Here is a 7,862-nt window from a genome sequence, read left to right on the forward strand (position 1 = left end):
CAGCCATAAAAAAGAATGAGTTCATGTCCTTTGCAGCGACATGGATGAAGCTGGAAACCATCATTCTCAGCAAACTAACACAAGAACAGAAAACCAAACACCGCATGTTCTCACTCATAAGTGGGAGTTGAACAGTGAGAACATATGGGTACAGGGAGGGGAACTTCACACACCAGGCCTGTCACCAGGGGTGGCAGGGGGGAGGTGGGGAGGAAATAGGGGAGGGATAGCATTAGGAGAAATACCTAATGTAAATGACGGGTTGATGGGTGCAGCAAACCACCATGGCACGTGTATACCTATGTAACAAACCTGCACAACTTAATAAAACAAGAAACTGTAACACAAAATGAGATGAATAAAATTTAAAAAGTATATAATATTAAAACATGCATAGACAAAAGACTAGACCAAAGCACACTAACATTTCAATGGCGCTGATCTCTGTGTGCTAGAATTGAAGATCATTCTATTTACTTCTTAATAATCAAGAAAAGTGTTAGTTATGAAAAAGATAGTGTATAAGGTCCTCCCACTAATTTAAATTTCCTCCAAAAAAGGGCTTAGTAGACAAATGTTACTTTAGAATAGACAAGTGTTGAAAGTGTATTATTATCAAGGCTTGTATGAATTGAGGTGGAGACATTTACTTTGATCTCTTTGAATTACCACATATTGCCTAGAAAACATTCTAAAATAGAAAGCCTCCCAGACTCTAATGGAACAGTTTTTGTTTGTAGTGATGAGATAAAACAATCGGACATTTCAGTAACATCTATTTCCCAAAAATCAAAAGGGAAAGGATAATTACATTTAAACACACACACATGGCCTTTACCTGGTGGAAAAAAAATTGTGTTTGTGTCTATCTCCCTTAAGTAATTGTTCAATGGTCCCCTTTCAAGTTATAAATGTCAACCAATTTGAAAGCATGGTAAACAGGAAAGAAATATGGAAACAAATTTCATAGGAAAGGTACAGCTGATGAAAACAGGAATCTTATCAAGGGAGTTTTCAAATATCAAGTTTCCATCACATTGAAAGGTATTAGTTGTGACTCAGAAGGATGATTTATTTCAGATTTGGCATTTCCTGTGAGTCACAGTTTTCAACTGAGCATCTTAGAATATTTTATAAACACGAACCTCAATAACATCTGTATTATTCTCTTTGTTTTATAAATGGACTAATAAGTCATCAAAGATCTTATAAAGTTGACAGAGGTCACCTAGGATGAGACTGATTTTTCTATCAGCACCTTTTCCCGTGACAGCCCTCAATTAGGATTTGAGAACTCCACAGCTCCTGTCCTAGCCATTTTGAAACATGAAACCCATGTCTTTAACTTTTTAAAATATATATGTATGGAGACATGCCTAGGGGGAAAAAAAATCTCTTTAAACACATACATACTGCTACATATCATCTATCTATTCATATAGATTCGAAGATATCATAGAAAGAGTTCATAACCAGTAAATGGCAATAAAATGATAACTGCCACAGCCCAGCTCCTGATCACGGATGTCTGCTTCTGTTTAGGCAGCGAAAAATATAATGGGGAAGTCTGTAGGAAATAAATAGAAATGTTTGGAATTTTTTCCTAACCTTTTGTCAATTGTGATGATTCTGACGTCTCTTAACTCTTGATCAGCTATCAGAGGTTTCTGAAGTTTCTTGTTTCGTGGCTCTCTTAGGTCTCGGTACATTTTTCACTGTGTCCTTAGGCCAAAAGGAGTACCTAGCCGTCCAAAGTGTAAAGTAACAGTTAAATCCCAACTTACCAAGAGTAATTGGCATGATGTCCAACAGATGGCGCTTTGCTTCCCCTCGAAAATTTAAATTATTAGGCGGTGCTCCTAGACTTCACTGCTGGAGGGGGTCGGGGAATGTATGTGGAGGTCGGGGTGGTGGGGCAGTATGTGCATGCGTGCGTGTGTGTGTGTGTGTGTGTGTGTGTGTGTGTGTGTGTGTGGCGGGGGGTGGTTAGTCGGGGGGAGGGCGCGGGGGGAGGCGTCCCTGCCTGGCCACCTGAATTCAGTTTGTAAACCACAGCTGTAGATCACACATAAATTAGGTGAAGCTGGCAGAAAAACTGGTCTTGCTAGAAAGAATTTGAAAACAGATGAAAAAGATTCCATGGAGGTGCCTTTCTCTCATTTGAGAAACACCAGAAAGTTATCTGGTTCTAATAAAAAGGTCTATTGGTATCCTTTAACTCTAATTACTATGGCGCTTGCCCCAATGAAGAGGGAGAGGAGCTGTCTCTTCTACTTGTCACACATGGGAAGCTTTTGCCAAGCTTTAGCTATCTCCCTTCAGACAAAAGCCTCCAAAATTACAAAAGCACTAAGTTGTTTTGTTTGACTTAATCTTTTCCTGTTTCGTTGTCTATAAATCCTTCTCCAATCCACATAGTCTTAAAGATAACGATATGAATAAAATTAATTTCTGCTTGCATCTGAATCACACCAAAAGAAATACACAGATTTTTGTACATACAGTAACTTTGGGACAGTCAGACTTATAAGAATAAATGAAATTTGTTTTCTGGAACATTGAAGAGATACCCAGAAGAAATAGGCAGCCTTCTGACCAACTGGTATTAAACTTTGATAACAAATCTGTGTGCTAGTCAGTTAGGTGAGAGCAGCTGCATGTATTAGGATGCCCTGGACAGAAGAAATAGTGGTTTTAAATGAATCTGCTGGTGAGAAGTTGTAAGAGTAGAATCCTTATTTTTGTTGGTTTGAAGTTAGAAGAGTAGAATCCTTGTTTTTGTGTGTTTGTTTGTATTTGAGAGAGGGTTTCACCCTGTCACCTATCCTGGGGTGCAGCGGTGTGATCACTGCTCACTTCAGCCCTGACCTCCCAGGCTCAAGCAATCCCTCAAGCAATCCTCATGCTTCAGCCACCTGAGTAGCTGGGACTACAGGTGGGCAACACCATGCCAGGATAAATTTTTAATTCTTTTGTAAAGACAGGGTCTTGCCGTATTGACCAAGATGGTTTCAAATTCCTGGCCCCAAGCAATCCTCCTACCCCAGCCTCCCAAAGTGCTGGGATTACAACAAGCATGAGCCATCACACCCAGCAAGAGTAGAATCCTTTAAATTGCAGGTCTTGATTTGCTGTGGAACTGTTTCTCCTGCAGGCAACTCCATGAGGCATGTATTTGGGAGAAGAACAGCAGGAATTTGTCATTTATTTGTTTATTTATTATCAGTGATTAGTCTCCTAAGCCATACCAGGAATGCCAGAGAGTTTCTGGTGAGAGTAAAACACTTTGTGCAGAGATAAGTGCTTTTTTCCAGAACTGTAAGTGGAGTGTCTGCTGAGTGCCAGTCACCGTCTAGGTTAAGGAGAAGATCAGGGGCCATGGTAAGGGATGAACTAGGATGACTCTTGCTGTCACTGAACTTAGCCTGGTGGTTAAGAACAACAGGAGATTTTTACATCTCAGAGGAAACAAAGATATCAAGGAAATTCACTTTACTCTCTTACCTTAATTTACTCTTTTTAAATGAGAGGACTGGAATACATGATCTCTAAGCCCTAATGCTCTGATTCTAGCTCCATACAAAGTTCACTTCAAAGTCAGTGAAAGAGCTGCAGCAACATAAATAGACCTCAGGATATAAACACTATGTAATCCAAAGGGAAAATAAAGATGACAGACTACATGTTTTAAAATAAACTCACTGTGGTTTTTAATTCTCATTTCCAACCTTGAGTTTTATGAGTATTGATTTCCTAAGAAAAGAAAGCCTACAACTGCTACCTTCCTTAAGTACCTTTATATTCATTTTAAATAAAGCCATTAAAAATTTTCAGGCCTAGTACATATAATTTTCAGTTTAAATGCTCTCTTACCCTCACTTAAAGGACCTTTCTATGTAACTAAAATGAAAGGTTTAATTTTGGACACATACAAAATTAAGCTTGACATCTACTGAGCATTTATAAGAATACCTTGCTTTGCTTAAAAAAAAAAATCTTCCCAGTGAAGTACTTCAAACAGTGATATAACGTGTCATTGACAACACAATGGGGAGGGCAAACTGAGGGACAGAGACATGACATTTGTAGTTTGCTTAAGGTCACAGAGTTACTTTATAATTCTGTATCATATTCATCTTATTTTATTTATCCCCCACTGTGGTACTATGGGGTAATTTTTCTACTCTACAGACAAGGAAATTGAGTTTCAGAAACAGTATGTTCTTATAGTAGTAATGGATTCTAAACTAGGTCCACCTCTCTAAAAAATTCTTGCAGTTTTCCCCTATACCAAGTGAGATGTTAGCACATAATCTCTACTTTCCAAATCATATGAAAAGGGTATCTTCATTTTTTTCTCAAAGAATAAGAAAGAGGCAGTTGCAGAAGAGGGAGTAAGGTAAAAAGTAAAGAATTACTATTCTATTGCCCCACAATGTTTCCAGACTTATCTTTCCCTAACCCTTCCTAGGCCTTATACGTATCCAAATTAGACTACCACAGTTTGTAGACTATACCCTATCCAGCCTCAGTTTCTTAGTTTAGTCACTTCTGTCCTACAATTATTTTCCTCTCATCTCTGTTTGCTAAAAACTTATTCATCCTGAAAGTCCATTTCATGAACCATTCCCCTTGCATGAACATCCTTGTTTCCCCAAATTAGATGAAATATTGCCCACTTTGAATTCTCAAGTTCTTTGTTGGTCCTCAAGGTTCAGTGCAGCATGCAGGAAGGGAACAACTGATTGGCTGAAACATTCATGTTTCATAGCCTTGTTCTTCTGACTGTTGGTTGTGGGACCTTAGGAAACTTACTTAAACTCTGTGAGCCTCAGTTTCCTTAATTACAGAGGGAAGAAAATAATTCCTACTGAGATAACACCTACCCTGTGGAGATGTTAACATGATTATATGATACCTCCATCAGTGATAAAATGTGAAAAGAAAATGAATGTATTATTTCTCACTATTAAAGATAAAACTATAGATAAAGTCCATAGTTGGTGTATGCATTCTTAGGTAATGTTTTGACATTAAACGTGCCAGCTACTCTAATAATACCCAAGCTAGAGTTCAGTTCAGTAAAGAAATAGAATATCTAAACTCTTACTCAGCGTCAAGCTTTCCTCATTCCCAGAATGGAGGTTTAAGGTGGGGTAGGGATGTGGCTGGTTTCTTACGAAGTTCCTAACTCTACCTCCTCCCACACTGTATAAGCCACGGCTCTGGCTTCTCCAAAGTCAGACTAAGGAGAGAGGGACCAGAGGAAGGAGCTGGGTTATGCCGCTGATAAAATGTGGCTTTGGTGCTCTCTGGACAGCAGATGTATTACTTACTCTTTCTTGGTTGGACACTTTTGTTGCTTCTTCAGAGCTTCTCACTAAAGATCTGTAATGCAGTTTCTTTGACCTTGGCAATGCCTTCTTCTAGATAGCTACATTTTGAGCAACCAGTAACACACTACTTTTTCATGTATACAACCCACTGGAATAGTCATTTAAGAGTTTCTGTTTTAAGATAACCCCAGGTCAATTCTCTTTTGCAGGGTTAGGGGAGGAGAGGGTCTCTCCTTTTTTTTTTTTTTTTCTTTTTTTCAGGAGCCAATTTGAGTGGAAGTGCAGCCTACCCCACTGAAGTTAAACACTGTTTTTTTTTTGTTTTGTTTTGTTTTGTTTTGTTTTTTGAGACGGAGTCTCGCTCTGTCGCCCGGGCTGGAGTGCAGTGGCCGGATCTCAGCTCACTGCAAGCTCCGCCTCCCGGGTTCACGCCATTCTCCTGCCTCAGCCTCCGGAGTAGCTGGGACTACAGGCACCCGCCACCTCGCCCGGCTAGTTTTTTGTATTTTTAGTAGAGACGGGGTTTCACCGTGTTAGCCAGGATGGTCTCGATCTCCTGACCTCGTGATCCGCCCGTCTCAGCCTCCCAAAGTGCTGGGATTACAGGCTTGAGCCACCGCGCCCGGCCTTTAAGTTAAACACTGTTGACTATGCTCATTAATCTCCAGGATACAGATATCAAAATCTCCTCACAGTCCTCTTGAAGCCCCACTCATTGGCTTGAGCTGAAATAAAACATCCTGCTATTTCCGTGAGGAGGGGCAGAGGAGACCACTCAAAGTTCACACACAAACCTCTGTTCTCCAAGTTTTCCCTCTTATACTAGCTGGGGTACATGACCTTGCTGACAGAACCATCTTGTTATACCTTAGCAAATCATGCACAGGCAGTCTAGCACTCCACTTTAGCTTCTGAGGCATTGGGTAGGGAGAGATAATTATTCCTTGGATCTATTACATTGTTCTTTATCTTTGTGCCTCATTTGAAAAATCTGTTGCACAGATAATGGGCCAAGGTGCAGCTAAACCATGAATGTGAAAGTCGTCAGGAACCAAGGATACTTTTCTTTGTCTTTCCCTCTTTGGGGCCAAATACTACCTTGACTCTGCTCACAATCCATCCTGTTTCTCTTGAACATATGAAAAATGGCCACCCCAAGCTTCTAGTGTTCTATTTTGGAATAATATCTGGTCTGGTCCCACAGACCAACAGAAACTGACTAGTTTGAAGCCCACCTCAAAATTTCTAGAGATGGTATTTTTAAAATACAGTGAAAAAAAATCATAGAGAAGACAACTGGCTTAATCTGGACCAAATAACTATTCTTAATCCAATCAACTTCATCAAACAAACAAATTATAATAAGTCCATTCTCTGGTAAGGGAAACTCTCAAAGAAAGGTAGTAATAGGCTGGGCAGACACCCTGAACCATTTCAGAAACACATATGTAGAATCTTTAGCACATATGCTAGTCCCTGACACAAAGTTCATATGATATGGTTTGCATATGTGTCACCACCCAAATCTCATGTTGAATTTTATCTCAAATGTTGGAGGTGGGGCCTGGTGGGAGGTGATTGGATCGTGGGGGCCGGTTTCTAATGAATGGTTTAGCACCATCCCCTGTGATACTGTCCTTGCACTAAACAGTGAGTTATCTTGAGATCTGATCCTTTAAAAATGTGTAGCACCTCCCCACTCGCTCTCTTGCTCCTGCTCCTGCCATGTAAGACATGCCTGCTCCCCATTCACCTTCTGCCATGACTGTAAGCTTCTTCCTCCATAGATATGTTTCTCCACATTGTTATGAGAGTTGACACAACTATTTTGTGACTACAAAGTAGGGCCAGCTTCAGAAGAAGCTGACCCTGCCAGAGGCAGAGAGGAGATAAAAGGAAACTGTTGAGTAGCTGACTCAAGCCAACCCTGGAGCCAACTTACATGTCAGCTTCCAATTATGGGCCGATAAATCCCTCTGTCATTTAACCAGCTTGAGTTGGATTCCAGAAATTCCTAATTTGTATATTCACCCAAAATTCTAACATGTCAGGACAAAATGTCAGTGGGTATATTTGAAAAAGATTCTGATGGTCCCCAAGAAGAAGTTGTAAATGGACTCCAGAGGAAAAAAGAATCAAGAATTAAAACTCCAAAAAGAAGATGGTAAAGGCAATACCAATGCCTCTCAGAGAATATGCCAGATATCTACAAAATTCCAGTAGCCAGGTTCGGTCGCTTACACCTATAATCCCAGCACTTTGGCAGGCCAAGGAGGGAGGGTCACTTGAGTCCAGCAGTTCAAAACCAGCCTGCTCAAAATGGTGAGACTCCATCTCTATTAAAAAACAAAACAAAAAACAAACAAACAAAAAAAATTAGACAAGCACAGTGGTGCACCTGTAGTCCCAGCTACTTCAGAGGCTGAGGCTGGATGATCCTTTGAACCCAGGAGTTCAAGGCTGCAATGAACTAGAGAACATGTCAAAAAAAAAAAAAAAAAAAAAAAAAAAAAAAAAAAAAAAAAA

The sequence above is a fragment of the Colobus angolensis genome, unplaced genomic scaffold (genome assembly GCF_000951035.1).
Source record: "Colobus angolensis palliatus isolate OR3802 unplaced genomic scaffold, Cang.pa_1.0 Scaffold492, whole genome shotgun sequence".
Taxonomy (NCBI): domain Eukaryota; kingdom Metazoa; phylum Chordata; class Mammalia; order Primates; family Cercopithecidae; genus Colobus; species Colobus angolensis.